Source organism: Aythya ferina, assembly GCF_964211825.1.
Source record: "Aythya ferina genome assembly, chromosome: 1".
In the NCBI taxonomy this organism is placed as follows: domain Eukaryota; kingdom Metazoa; phylum Chordata; class Aves; order Anseriformes; family Anatidae; genus Aythya; species Aythya ferina.
In genome coordinates this window covers 159,552,144-159,567,737 of record NC_140296.1, presented here as the reverse complement: position 1 = coordinate 159,567,737, position 15,594 = coordinate 159,552,144, and the positions used below count along the sequence as shown (strand labels likewise).

The 15,594-nt window shown below is 47.7% G+C and overlaps 1 long non-coding RNA gene across 1 annotated transcript; it reads right to left on the bottom strand.

The window, feature by feature from the left end:
* Positions 1–8,087: 8,087 nt before the first annotated feature.
* On the bottom strand, positions 8,088–15,357 carry LOC311429635. The gene is made up of 2 exons (XR_014688311.1): positions 15,260–15,357; positions 8,088–8,694 (listed from the first exon to the last, which is right to left on the bottom strand). It is a non-coding gene; the product is annotated as an uncharacterized lncRNA (long non-coding RNA).
* Between the last annotated feature and the right edge of the window lie 237 nt (positions 15,358–15,594).

The window sequence follows — 15,594 nt, the reverse complement described above, 5'->3', positions numbered from 1 at the left end:
TGGTCTTTAAAGATCCCATGATACTTTTCGCAAGAGCTGGAGAATTAATCTTGTGCTGCTTAAATTTCAAGAGAGAGAATTATATTTTGCTTTCCTGTCCTTTCTCTCTCTATGCTCTGCTCTGCAGATTCAGGCATTATTAATCCCTTTTATGGCACTTTAAATGTACACTGTGTGTGGCATTGCGAATGGCAATCTGACGGGTTGAACCTAAAAATCAGATCCTGAGCAGTTTGTGTCGCTGGGGGAAGATCATGGTAACAGGCAAGAGCAGCACTGGCAGATAACACAGGAGCACTGTGAGTGTCAGATATAGAAGGAGATCAAGGTAAAGTGCTGTTACACACATAAAATATTCTTTAATTCAAATTCAAATTTCAAAGTACTTTTTATTTTTTAGAAATTAACTTATCCTTCAAAAAGCTCTTTCTTTGACATCATCAGGGAGTACCGGGGATAGCAGACCTAGCATCTGATGTAAATAGAGAGTACTGTGACTAGATGTCATAAAACAACACCGCTTATGTCAGCGTAAATGAAAGCAGAATTCGACCCATAGCAGCACGCACATGCAAGGGGGTGTTAGTGGGGTGGGTGTCTCACTCTCTGATGCTTTCTAAATGTAAGAAAAAAAACGAATGCCAAATTCACAGGAATAATTTGGCTTTGTGTAACAGGTACATAAAAGGTGATGAAATGGGGGGAAATGAAATGGAAAGAGTTCTCTGAGAATTCAGGAACAAAAGTGAGCAATGAGAAAGAAATAGCTTCAGAGATGGGATTTTAAAGCCCACAATTAATTTCTAATACCTAGAACATGCCTAAAAGCTTTCCACAGTAAATAACAACTGTAATTCAATTACTAAGGGTAGAAAGGCACCACCGACTGTGTCTGTCCCCAGAATGGGCTATCTACCACAAGCGGCGGTGCCTTTCAGGCCACAAAGCCTCCATTTGCTGTCTGTGCCAGCCCTGGCAGCTACGTTGTGCCCAGAATGGCACATCCCAGAGGATGCTTTCTGCAGGCATGCAAGCCCACCAGCCGTGAGCCACCCGACATCCACCTCTCCCGCCCCAGCCCCTGATGCTCAGCCACAGGGTCCCTGGCCAGCCCCCTCCCCACTGCCTCCATAAAGTGCTCCTCCAAAAACTCCAGCAAGGAGCCTGAAATCTAAACCGTGCCTTCCCTCTGCTTCAGGAGAGACGGCTTAGGACCGGGGAGGTGGAATGCCAGAAATGTGACTGCTTCATGTCTAATAAGCAATAAGTGGATTTTATTATTTGCCTTAAATCATAACCCTTACGCTAGCTCTCAGAGCTGATGCAATCTGAGATAGCCAGTATATTAGATAATATTGTGTCATGGGGAAATACAGGGCTTCCTGAGGTTCGAACTGCCAAATCACACCCAATCACCATTGTTCAGAAACTGCGTGAGTGTTATAGCTGTAGCAGCTGACACGGAGAAGATATGCTGAAGTGCCATGCTCAAATATCATCAAGTATTAGTAATCACACAGTGGGGCCATTCTGATTTAACAGGAGCTGGAATTAAGTTTGGAGTAGTATATCCGTATTTCTCTTTGATTTAACATGGGCCATGACATATGGCATTAGCTTCTTCTCTTCCAGATTCTGCAGAGAGCCTTCAATCTACTCAAGGGATTAAAAATCTAATATGCTGCAGCCCTGGAAAAAAAACAGAAGCTTTTAAGTGCAGAAGCCTGTACTTGGGCATGGCTTGGTTTTCAGGCTAAAGGCTGTTATTTATTTGTAACCTAAACACACAAGAACAGCGAATTGTTCAAGTAGATGGCACACAGACAGGGAATGGCACACAGGGGCCATGCGGCTCGCAGTGGCTGACACGGGAACTGGGAAGGGAGCTGTGCACACAGCTTCAGGACCGTGTTTTCCTGCAGACACCGGGCGACGTCTTGAGAAACAAATAAAGATGCAATTGTTCCCAACTTCTGCTTTGCAATTCCAACTTCCTGATGCGCACGTCTGACGTGCAGTGAGAGGTACATAATTTGCTGGCACGTAAAGGAGCAGAGCAGGGCTTGCAGCAGTCTCCAGCAGAGCTGATCTATCTAATAGGAGGGCAATTCCAAGCAGAGCGAAGGAGAAAAAGTATCAGTTCCCAAGGACCAGAGAGGAAATGAGGGATTATTCCAGTGTTTAGGAAACTTCCTTAGTTCACTGGAAAGATTTCACAACTATAAACCTGACACCTTCTTTGAGTCTTGCAAAGCTCATAAGCCTTTCCCCCGGACACATGGGCCAGCTCGTGCCTCTGCACTGAGCCGCTCTGGGGGTGAGGGGGATGCCCTGGCAGCACGCAGGGCTGGAGTGAGCAAGGCGCCCCAAAATTTGATGTCCCAGCACTGCCTGATGCACCCAGCGACAGTGGCCATGTCACTGCCTCTTTGCTACAATAGGCACTGAAATTTTCCATGTAATGTGCCATTTGCTCCCTTCTCCCCCAGATGTGGTGATTTAAGGCAATCAGGCTGCTCCCCGTTAGAGCGAGGCATTGCCCACAGCCCCATATCCCAGCCTGCAAAAAGCACTGGAGAACTAATCCCCCATCACCTTCCTCAGGTGCAAGCATTGGTGGGACCTCTCCTGCAAAGGAAATCCTGAGCCAAACGTGCTTGACACGTGCCTTGCTTCAATTAAAATATAACAAAACCCACTTTGGATACTTCTCAGCAGATTTTTCTCCAGCTTTCTTCCAGCAATTAAAACATTAACGACTCCTCTGGTGTTTCCTGCAGGAGTTAAAAGACAGCCTTCGAAACAGGCTCAGGCTTTGCAGTCAGTCTTTCCAGTCTTTGTTACATCCATCTGATTTTGTGAAATGCATTTTCAAGTAAATGCTAAATAGTATTAATTTTCATTTTCTCATAGCACTGCAGGCAGACACAGCTGAGTGTTTGTAACCTTTCCATCGTGCACAAACCAGAGATTATTAAAACCTTATTATCATACATTTTGAAAAGCACAGTTAATTTCTCCATCTTCCAAAAACTGAACCGTTTATCCACAGCTGCTTTTAACAAAACCTGATTTGTGCACTTCACTGCATTTGAAAAAAGAAATGTTTTCTCCAAATGAATATAAATGAAATATAACTGTGAGCAGAAAAATGTGCACTCACATATCCCTTCTCTCCTACAGACACACAAACACTCACAGAAGTAGAAAACTGTCTGAGGAGCCAAATTTCTGTTGCCTGCTTTTATTTGCATTTTCTTGAGACCATGAATCATAAAAATGTGAATATAGAAATTCTACAAAGTTTTTATACAAGAAAAACTAATTTCAAAATGACAGTACCCTCCAGTGTACTCATGCTCTGAATGCTAAAAATATTGCATATTGTTTTTCATACCCTGTTCTTTGTGATCAAAGAAAATAGCTAAGCTCTGTAACTTTGAGATACGATACCAGAAGCATTTTGATATCTGCTGCCAGTTACACCAGCACTAATCCAAAATAATTCTATTATGTGCAGTTGTTTCAGATTTGCTCCCTAATGTGGCCATTAATTTTACCATCAAGGAAGCTTGCTGCCCCACCAGAACTTAATTCATATCAGCGCAGCACTCACTGCACAAGGCTGGGCATCAGCACAAAGGGATAAAACAGTGAATGCCACACAGCAGAGGACTGGGAAGAGCGCACGTGATCAAATAACTCGGGATCAAAAAGTGTCCAAACAACTAATGGCAAACATAATTCTGTATCCCAAGGTTCCTTTATCCGATTGAAAGGAGTGCTCTCAATGTGATTTCGTACACAAAAGACTCTCCCAGACTATTGCAACCCCCCTGGCAGAGCTCGCAGCCTCAGCAGAGGGGCAGCAGCGGCAGAGAAGACGGCCCTGGCCACCCAGGTGAGGGCCAGCAGATGCTGCTGGAGGGGATCGCTGCCTGATGCCCTGCAGGACACCGCCTGTCCTGGGATGTCCTTAGGGCTTCCAGCCTTGCCAAGTGACTTCACTGCTGCTGCACAACGAGTGGCACCGCTGTCCCCCCTTCCCGTTTCTCCAGAAGAGCTGAGGCACAGACCGAGTTTTGTCCCTGCCACGCTCAACAATGGGCCCTGGGGACCACGAATGAGCTCCTGGTGTCAGCCCTCAGCTGGAGCAGCACGGCCGCGTTCGAGCTGTCAGCCAGGGGTACCTGATCTGCATCACGTTGCAGAGCTGCCTTGCAGGCTGCTGTGCCCCCTCCTTCAGGTTGCTGGGCTCGCTGGGGACCTCTCAATTTTTGTCCCCCCTGTCTGGACAGGAGGAGTGCCCTGGCCCCAGCTGCAGGCCCGCATCTCAGGAGCAGAGGTGTTCACTCAGCTGGAAACTCATCAAAACGACTGGATACGGGTATCAGAGTGCTACAAATGGGCTGTTTTGGCTGCTGGACCAGCTGAACTGAGGCATAACAACCACGGTCTGCCCCTGCAAAAGCTTTTACTGACAGAAAGATATGTAAGGAAAGAGAAATCAAAACCATGAGAGATGTAATCACATCAGGAAGGCCTGCGTTTCTTAATGAATCTCGTGTAATCTCTTTTGGAACCAATGACAATTAAAGGTATTTATATGCCTACCTCTTACAGATTTCAGAACACATTGGACACTTGCCTACTTTTAAAGATTTGGCTCTAGGATTATCTGGGGTCAGTTCTTGCCTCCATTTAAAGCCAACAGGACTGAAGTGATGCTAATCAGTTCGTCCTAGCATCTCTGCTGGATGGTGAAACTCTATATGCATCTTTGGCATCAGCTGCCCCTTATCTGGCCCTCTTGGAATGAAAACATTGTTAGGTTCACCATCAGGGCTATCTGCTTCATCGGGCTGCCAAAACAGAGCAATGCTTACAATCAGTATGAATGAGAAAGATGAAATCTTCAGGAACAGATGCAGTCTCGATGCCAGCCGATCTGAACAAGCTTTGTGCCTGCATACCAGCACCCAGAGTGCACCTGGGGACATGTCTGGTGCCACTCCTGGTCCCACCAGAAGGGCATGTGCCTGTGGGGAGAAGGGACAAAGTCTCCTTTCACATCTTCACATCTCCAGCAGGACTGTGGCATGTGAAACGCCACCCAAATACACACTGGGTGCCATGCAACCATGCTCAGCGTGCCCCATGGCACGTGTGGGGCATGGCTCCATGCAGAGAGGACCACCCCACCCTGTTTGCTGGCACCTCTCTGCTAACTGGTGGGGGCTCCTGCCTTCTCTGCACACCATGGGGAACCGAGCTTTAGGGACTGGGCTTTGGGAAATGGGTTTATGGCAGCTGATGAGTTCCTCCAAACAAGCCCTGCACTTGTGCTGTGGTTTAACCCAGCAGACAGCTCAGCATCATGCAGCCATTTACTCACTGCCCCACAATGGGCATGTCTATTGCTGAGCAATGGCTGAGCTAATGGGCAATCTATTGCTGAGCATGACACCACACGGTGTGGGACACCCCTCTGGTCAGCCTGGGCCAGCTGTCCTGGCTGTGTCCCCTCCCAGCCCCTCACTGGCAGGGCAGCGCGAGGAGCAGGAACGGTCTTGGCTCTGTGCGAGCACTGCTCTGCAACGACTAAAACACTGGTGTGTTATCAGCATTATATTTCTCATAAATCTAAAACATGGCACCATACCAGGCACTATTAAGAAAATTAACCCCATCTCAGCCAAGAGCAGGACAGCTTCAGTGGAGTCAGGTCCTAGAAATATGACCACACCACTCCTTGCCGCTCTTCAAAATGTAATAATCCTGATTTAGGGCTGCAGCTGGATTCAGAGGCAGATAAATACTTCTCATCATATTGTACAAGATGGGGATAGACTGTAAAGATGATCTCTGAATGAATACACATGGCAAGTTTACAGCATCAAGCGCCTCTTAGTGCTTCTGGCATGCAGACCTACTCCAGAGGGTAATCAGAGCTGCAGTGCGCTGGAGAACACATGCAACCCTAACAGCCCCGCTGACAAATGGTGAGAACTCACAAACTGCAACCTGTGGTGTGCAGTGGCGATTTGGCTGTTAAGTGGGTGGTGGAAGCCTGAGCATCCCTGTGGGCTCAGTGGGACTGGTGCCATCGCAGCCCCAGAAGGTCAGGCTTCCTCAGAGGGACAGAGCTCCCGCTGCCAGCCACCACGCTGGGCTGGGCACAACAAGGGCAGGATTGCACCCAGGGCTTAGGAAAAGCGTGCCCACCCCAGCTTCCCTGGGAAGGAGGCAGCAGGGCTGCTCTGTGGCTGGGGGCAGGCTGCCACTGCAGGCTGCGCCTACTCTGCCTTGCGAGCGCCAGCTTCAAACAGAGGAGCCTGCCTGGTGAAAGCATCAGTTTTTACCAGCTTCCTAAAGGGAAAATTTTATTGCAGTTTTGCATAACTGATGGTGTTATCTGAGAGGATAATTGTTGGGTGTAATAGAAAACATTCCTGTTCTCCGCACAGCCAGCAGGTTTTGGGAATGAATAGGGGATTCTTGTTGGAGCAGTTACCCCTGATGTGTTCCAGCTCCTTCCCCGAGACACAGCTCGCTGCGTGCCGTGCGAGCTTGGGACAACTGCGTCTCTCAAACACAGGGCTCCCTCAAAAATCAGGAAGCCCACAAGGCAGTGCTTGTGATCCTCACTATTTCTTTACTTTTGATCAATATGGATTATTTACTTGGTTGTGGTTAGGGGTACTGTTTAGAAAAGGCCGGAGACAGCTCCCACAGGACTGAGCTACAAGACAGTCAGTGGTGGGCTTTTATCAAGACACTCGGTCCCTCAAGGGTCTCTCTTTCAGCCCTTGCTACCCCCCTGGGCACAACTTGGGGGTGGCACTTTGCTACTGCCATGCCGACACTCAAACCAACGTGGTCAGGGTGAAAGCAGAGTTGGGGGGGAAGGTAAATAAAAAGCAGTGGTGGAACATGAGAACAGACCTACGGACTAGCAAGCCCAGCGTGTGTTAGATTGCATGCCTGTTCCAGCCTAAGTGTGTCGGATGAGCAGGTGCAGACAGACTCCGGCTCCTCTGCCAGTGCTGTGGGTGCAAGCCAGCTGGGGATCAGTCCTGTCTCAGCACACCGCTGACCACAACATGCAAAGCTGGCGGGAGTGCAGCCGCACACTGTCGTGGCAGCACAGCTTTTGATCAAGAACTCGCTTGCATCTGTTTGCACCTGACTGTGAAGACATGCCACAGGGGAGACCACTGAACTTTGCTTTTCTAAGATTTCCTGGTCTCTCATCTTTGTGTCCTGATGGTTTTCACAGAAACACTGTGGATTTCCCTCTGCCACCTGTGGCCGCCAACCAGGCTCACCTGTTTGCTATTTTTTCACAAACTACCTTCTTTCCTAATACCCTTGCAAAAGCTAGATGTGAACACAGACGTTCAGATTCTTGCTTGACAGGGCCATCAAAACTATTGTCTTTTCTTCCCAGTGACGAGGAGCACAGACAGGCATTTTGCCAAGTGCATGTGAGAACAGACAGTAAGTGCCATAAAAAGCCCTTGTGCATGGCAGCTTCACATCTTCACTGTCATGTATAAACACCATCCTAAATTATCAGCCATACAGGTGCCTGCAAAGTGGAAAGGATGAGCGTTCTGGCTTTGCAAATTTGCTGCAACCTACAGTGTGCCCTGGGACAGAGGACAGAAAGAGTCAGCAGAGCAGGGAGTTTGCAGAATCTTCCTACCAGCCCTGCATTTCTGTCTAGGTTGGTAAGGGAGCAGTTACTGCTTTTTCCTCATGTGTTGTCTCTGTCTGTCTCCTTTTAATTTCTGTTTATCAATAACAAAACAAATAAAGAATTCATTGTGCTGTTTACTGTGCTTGGTACCTGTCTCAGTGAGTAAAGGTATGGATTTTGTAATTTGAGGATAAGTATACAGCAATTCAAGTGGCGTGAACAATAGCAGACAGAAACACGAGAAACCTGTATGTGGGGGGCTTGTGCATAGGAGAGGGGGAGGACAGGTATTCTGGCTGTCAGTAATCAGAAACAGGAAGATGCCATCTTCTTGGGCTACAAAACATGAAAATCTCAAGGGATGGAAATAAGGAAAAAAAAAAAAAAAAAACGTATTTTTCAGTCAGGATGTCTAAATTTTCTTTGCCCATTTGTGGTACAATGTGAGCATATGCACACCACTGTCAATAACATAATTTTACAAATCACTCTGTCTGGTAACGCCTTCCTCCAAAAAGCTCACAGCTATGGCCTTAGGAGGCTCAGGACCTGAGTGCAGCATCTTCTGTGTCCAGCAGGAGAGGTGGAGGTAGGCAGAGGGGCTGGGGGCAGCCCCTGCTCCAGCCCTGAGCCCTGCATCCTACTCAGGGCCGGGCAGGACGTGTGCTCCCTGTGCCACCAGCTGCCTCGTGCAGGGGACAGGAGGCTGGCATGAGGTGTCCTGCAGTCGTACAAGACATGGCCCTTGCACTGCACCTCCATCACTCCCATGGTGTTGACAGCTACATTCACCTAGCTCCGAGTGCTGCAACTTGCAGCAAAAGCTTGAAGCCACTGCCCAGCATTTTATCCTTGAAGCCTTCTGTGAGACAGAGCTGTCATTCCAGGCGCAATCCTTGTCAGACGTGTGCTGACAAATATTCAAGTGATCTTCAGGTCTGACGCACTTCTTCTCACTGACAGCATTCAAATCTCACTGGTTTCAGGCCAAGCTTGTTCAAAAACAAAACAACAACAAAAAATTATTAGCACACTTCTGCAACACTTTCTAGGAAGACAACTGAGTTTCAAAACTACCCTTTAAGCTGACCAAAAAAAGAAAGAAAGAAAGAAAGAAAGAAAGAAAGAAAGAAAGAAAGAAAGAAAGAAAGAAAGAAAAATAAAGAAAGAAAGAAGATGAAAACAAGCCCTAATTACACAAAGAGACATGAGGTTGCCATTCACTCTGTAGTTCTGGGCTCTTACGTGAGCCCAGCGTGTTCCAGCAGCACCTTCGACCCAACTGTTATTTGATTAGGGTGCATGAATTAAGTGGCTTCTACTTACGGAGCAGACAACCAGACTAAACTATGGGATTTTAATTAAGGCAATTCCTTGCGCGGAGCAGCAAGGGGCGCTGGGGGCAGGGGCTGCTGGTGGCTCAGCTCCCAGGCTGGGGCCTGCTCCCTGCAGGGTCCAGGGCTGGGGCCTTGCCCTTGGTCTCCAGGGCACCCTGCGGGCAGCCAGCACGGGCCTGCCCCGAGCGCTGCGGGGCTGCACCGGGTGTGCTTGGGGGAGGAGAGCTGGCCACACCTGCTGCTGTTCTTGCCAGCTTGCACCGTGCAGCACAGGCAAGCCTGGTCTTGAGGGCAGCCCTACGGCAGCTCGCATGAGCTGGCGTAGACAGAGCCATGACGGCCCAGAAAGGCGCGGCGGTGCAGACAGAAGTGCCTTCTGTAACACAAGGAAGAACTGCAAATGTGCACGAAGAGGACCTCTTTCAGCCACGTGGACCTAGAGGAATTCGTGAATGTTACTGCGTGAAGAAGAGTTTAAAATTACATCTGTGGTCTACAGGATGGGGTGTGCAGATGACTGGCTGACAACCATAGCTGCTAGGCAGGGGTGCTTGGAAAACAACAAACTGCTAACAGGAGTTGAATAGATAGTCCTCTGACATGACAGCAGTGCTTACAGGCAGTTGCTGTTTGGTAGGGAGGAGATCAGGACTGGAAGGTTAGTGTAAGGGATGTTAGAGGCACGTGTTGCCAGGCGCAGCAGGGTGGAGGGCCTGCCGCTTCCTTGGAGATTTGTGTTCTCTGTCCCTCCATCACCTCCATCCCCTTGCCCACAGCAGATCTAGCTCCCAGCTTCAAGCTCCCAAGACTATCACCTGCTACAAGACTTTGAATTCCTCCCACATCTCCTAGATCCCTTGCTTCCCTCACACCCTTATCCATTCTCTGTATCAACTCCTTTCAACATCCCTCTGTTAGTAGCTGGACAGAGGGCAGCACATACCATGCTGTATAGAGCTGTGCAGGTTAGATCAGATAATTGCTTCACTCACGTAGAAGCTTTCCTCTCACAAAAGGCCATGAATCTGTGTCTCTTCCCTCTCTGTTATCACAAGACTTGCAGAACCTTTGAGATTTCTACCTCACTATTAGGTATTGTAGAAATTAGTCAGGTTGGTCAAATATGTAAAAAGGGGGGCAACAGACACCTAGGTACAGCACAGTTGCACAAATAAAATTACCTTAGGAAATCAACTACAAAAGATATCACTGACAGACATAAAAATAAATGAAATAAAGAACTTGGTTTCATTTGTAAAGAATTTGCAGTCTGGCACTTGTGGTTTTCTTCAGGGAAGAGTCTGATAAAGGTTTGAATTCCATTGAGGGGTGTAGGCAGAATAAAAGAATTATTCTTCTCTTTTAACTGATTGGAAAAAATCAAACTGTCTAGCCCAGCAGATCTGTACAATGAAACAATTTTCACTACTGTGCACAAATAATAATGATACAGTCCATCTCTACAGTACATATCAGTTGAGGATGTCAAAATAATAGAGATAGCTGGGCATTCCTGCATCCACATAAAATGCACCATCTTTTGAGCGACACACAATAGCTGTTTTGCACAAGAGCTGGCAGGAAACATGGAAGACATCCATATTGCATCTTCCCTAAATGGAGATTGATCAATATGCTAAGGGTAATGTGTTGTACAGTCACTAAGTCAAAAGAAAGTGTTGGGACATGGGTATTACACTTCGTGGGTTGCCTTCTCTTGACCTAGCTAGATACGCCTACACATCTTTTAGGCTGTGTATAGCATGGCCCCATGGCACCCATGAGGATTTGGCAATGTCACATCACCAGATGGCAGAAGGGAGGACTGAAAGACAAGATTTGTTGGGGGTGACCAAAAGTTTTTCTCCCAGGATGGCTGTTTCATCACCCATGGGACATGAGTCACTGATGTCAGTGCAGTTCTCACAGAATATGAGAGAAATTACCAATGCTGTCACTGAGGTCAGTACAATTAGCTTTCTTGCTGGTTGCTTCAGAAATGAGCCCAAGGGTTGTCTCGAGCCTCTTCCCACTTAAAATCTCATTGGCTTAAATCTAAGCCAGATCAAAACCCGGAGAGTCCTAGAAGGCAGATCTTCCTGCACCCTTAGGAAACAGCTAGTGAAAGAAGTTGGAAGTACAGCTGCCAGTGCTGATTTTCAACAGTCCAGCCTCATCCTTGCTCCAAGTGGTCATATCTCATGGTCTCACATGTGTGACTCTCACTGCTACCCTCTGCCTTGTTCTGCCCCACTCAGAGACCCCTTAAGTATGCCTGCTGTGGGGCTGTGGTTCTGCCCAGCTTGGACCTATACCAGGGCTGGATGTAGCCTCCTCCCTGTGCACCCAACAGCTGTCTACACCTCCTTTGGTGGTCGTGAAAGAGGTTGTGGGCAGTATTCGTTAGCAAACTTTTCCAAAAAATTAGCACAGAACTCTTTGTATATTCTTGGGTTAAACTACCAGTCTTCTACTTTGATCATGCTTTTGCAAAGGAATTGTGCTGTGATTCCTCAGAAAAGCTTCCAGTAATAGCTTAATTTCATACTCATGACTGGCATATGAATGGAAGCCTCCACCATAAATTGCATTAGCTTTGCAAAATCCATTAAGCTTTTTGTCCACTGAAGAGCTTTATTTCTCTTTGTCACTGGCACAGACATGTTGTTGACTGTCTTAATGGAGTTGTGATCCGTCTATACACCTTGCAGCATTCATACTTTGATAGGTATGTTATTGCTATTATATGGTACTAAGGTTTTTAGCTGTTTACTTTTAGCCTGGCAACTACAACTGGTTTCCAAACCGCCCTAAGCTCCTGATTAATACCTTCCAAAATCTATCCTAATTCACAGTGCCATGCGTAAACCTCTGTATTATCCAAACAATATCTGCAGATGCTACTCCAATGATAGCTTGAGTGTTCAGTGTTTGAGTTGCTTGCAAGTGATCTGCTTTATTTTGTGTCCAGCTTGAATACAGCAATTAAAAGAGCTTCAGAATGTCTCTGCCTCTCTGGGAAAGCTGGCCTTCAAAACTGCAGTCCCCTATGCCACAAGACTATTAACACCATTATTAGTGTAATGAGAATGGAGCCATATGTGGGTAAAAAGTGCAAACAAGAATGTCTGAAATCTCCCTGTGTTCAATAGAGGGTGCCCAGGGTCTAACTCCCACCCCTCCGTTGCATTTCAGCTCTCTGATTTTCACTTGCACATGTTAAAGCTCAAGGTTGGGTTCCAGTCCCTAGTGGACAGCCAGCAACCATGTGACAGAAAGGGCAAGGGGTGGGGGTAAGACTTGGAGACCACTCAGATAAAATGGAGAAAACTGTTACCTACAGCAAAGCCTCCTTACTGGGAAAACTAGAAGAGCAAGTGCTAAATGCAACCCTTGGTAGCAGGCACTGGTGCATCAGTTAGCTGCCTAGAAGGACACTTGCAAGGTGGCCTGGAGATGCTCACAGTTGTGTTTTTTTATTATGTAAAGAAAGGGCATCAGCCTCTCTTTCAAAAGAACAATAAACTAAGTAAATTTTAAAAACAAACAAATGAACAAAAACCATAATTACAGCGACATAGCTACTGACGTAAAGTAGTGAAAACTGTCGGCTCTGACAAATGACTACTGCAGACAACCCATGGATGAAAGGTTGTCCTTGTAGATAAATTCTCTGACAGACCCCTGACACAGGCAAAGCTGTTTTTTCCACCACCTGCATTTTAAACATCACTTTCATAGCATTCCTCCCTCTCTTCCCAGTCTCCTCTGCCTTGTACTGAAAGTATCTACATGTGAAGTGGACTTAGCATGAAACTCTGGGGCTCTTTGGACTCACTACAGCAAATTGCAAATGATGTGATCTGATGGTATGAAATGAATAATGGCATGGTGTACTAGCCTGTTTGCTGCATTAGTCAGACACACGCTTCAGTTCAGCAAAGTGCTGCCAGAAATTCTGACCACACCCAGAAAGAAACATGAAAATATTCCTCCCAGGAAAACAGAAAGCTTATTTTAGTTAATTTTTCAAATGAGATGGTGGCCAGCTAACTGGATTTGACACAAAAAGAGAAAAAAGCAATATAGCTTTCCTTCCTCACAAAGGAATTATAAATCATTCAAAGGGTTCTTTAATTACTGGGCCATTACTAAAATGCAGACAACTGCTGAATGTGAGTGAGCATATATAAGGGCATGTGTCAATTTAGGGATAAATGTGTCCATGTGCATGGATCCTATGCAAGTGCACTGCATATCATTAATATTCCCTTTGAGGGTTTCTGAATATAAGAATATAATAAATAAAAAAAGCTCTGTTAGGTCAAACACAGACCCGGCCAGCCCGGTATCCTGACTCAGAGAGTTGCCAGCAACAGATGCTTGGGAAAGAATATAAGAAAGCAATCAAATATAGAGTGATCTGACACTTCCAACAGTCAATTAGGGGCTGTGGGGACTTTCTTAAGCTGGAGCCTACATCTGGAGCCCAGCTCTTAATAGTCACAGAGATGCATACTGCTCAGGTGGTCTATCTGCACACCAGAGAGCTTCACCTTGTGTCTGAAGACCAGCACCAAACATTGCACTCATCTGCTGCAGGAGGACCTACCACCACACTTCTCTGCCCCCATCTCTTGAAGGAGCCCCCATTTTGGGCAGTATTCACCCCTGGGTTTCTTTGCTGAGACAGACAACTAAAGTTATTATAATTAATTTAAATTGTGGTGATGGACTCCCTAATTCTGTTCAGAGAGGTTATTATACAGCTATTAGACTGCAACAAAATGTGGCCACTACTGATCTGGGCTGGTTTGAATTAATGACCTAGAAATGAATGGCTCTGCATCCTATTAAAAATCTGCCAAGCCATGCCAGATCCCATTACTTTGGTTTATTTGTAACCCGTCATGAAGGACCCAATGTAAATCCAGATCTGGAGTCAATCCAGAACAACTCCAAAAGGCAGCTCTACAATCTCTGTCACATAACAGAGTGGCGCCTGGCTATTTTCATTTGGCCTGTGACAGTGGGGAAATATTTAGTTCTATGGGTTTTTGTTCACCTGGACATATGTCAGAGGATAGTGGAAAGTGACCGGTTAGACATGAAGAAGGGCTTGGACACCCAACTTCCAAAAGCCATCTACTGCACTGGTACCACTTTGCACATGTAAATATGAGAGAACTGTCTTAAATTTATAACTTAAATATAATTTATAACTGGAGGCTCAGTGTGAGTCTCCAGTTTGTACTTTACAGGCTCTAGCTGGCAGAAGAGTGCTGGGGTTGGCAATGGTGGGGCAACAGGCCTTGGCGCATGCCATAGGGGATGAGCTGGAGCAGGTATCCCTGTCACCAGTGACCCAGTGACTTGTGGCCCTCGTGGTTTATTCGAGCCAGTGGGACCTTCCGGCTGGGACAGGGCCACCGCAGCCATGCCGGTGCAAGGTGGCCTTCCCAAGGCATATTTCAACCCCAGCCCACCACCTACACCTGGCTCTGTGGAGCTGCTGTTGCTGCCTGGTGAGAGGCCTAGGTACCAGAGCAATGACTTCAGGCTGTCTATGTCTACCAGCAGTGAAACAACAAGAGAAAACCAAGAACGAAACGCTGGGAGCAAGCTGTGATCACCGGGGCCTGGGCTGCTCTGTGCAGCTGGCACCACCACGGCCTGTAGGACAGCCCAGGTGTGCTGGCATGGCACTTGTAGCATGGCTGGTTGCCACACGGGCTTAATTCTGAAGACTGACAGCTAGGAATGAGCACGCCCGTGGGTTGAGTCAACCTGCAAAACATTACCCCTTCCCTCCCTGTTATTTGTGGGTGACGTGAAGGGCTTTTCAGAAAAGGAGAAGAGGAGAGAAGGTGGCCTGAGCACCCTGGGCCGCCGCTCCTGAGCAAGCAGCCGAGCAGGCACCATCCATCCGTCCCAGCACCGAACTGCAGCCCTTGATCCAGTCCAGGCTTTCTGCAGATCCCTACTGGAAGGAGGCCATTTTTCTTGAGTGTATTTCCAAGAAACAGTTGACAGGCTTGGCACAGCTATTCCTGGAAATGTTCAATAGGTCATCTTCTGGAAGAGAGTGCTGACTGATGGAATTGAGCAGATCTTGTTCTTCGCTCCGCATGCCGCTTGCTGTCTCCGTTGCCATTGCTTGTCGTCTGCACCCACCCCGTGCCCGGGACCCCCTGGCACCATGCCCCCGCCACAGCCCTACCTTGCCATCTCCCCCGGGCTCAGCACTGCACCAGCCTCGCACGACGAGCACCCTGCACCGCACGGGCCCGCAGGACTCGGCATATTTGGAGTCCTATTTCCTTTCTGGCAGAGCTGCCATGGCTGTGCTGCGCTGCCAGAACAATTGCCGCATGAAGGCGGACGGCCCCAGACTGTAAATTGCAGCGCTGCCCGCTCGCACACACGCGCCGGTGCAAGGGCAGCCCTGCACGTGTACGGCCGCGCGCTGCCCCACCGCCCTGTCCCGGCTTGTCCCGCGCCGTCGCGCCGAGCCGAGGAACACGCTGGAGACGGGCTGCTGCTTTTGCAGCATGT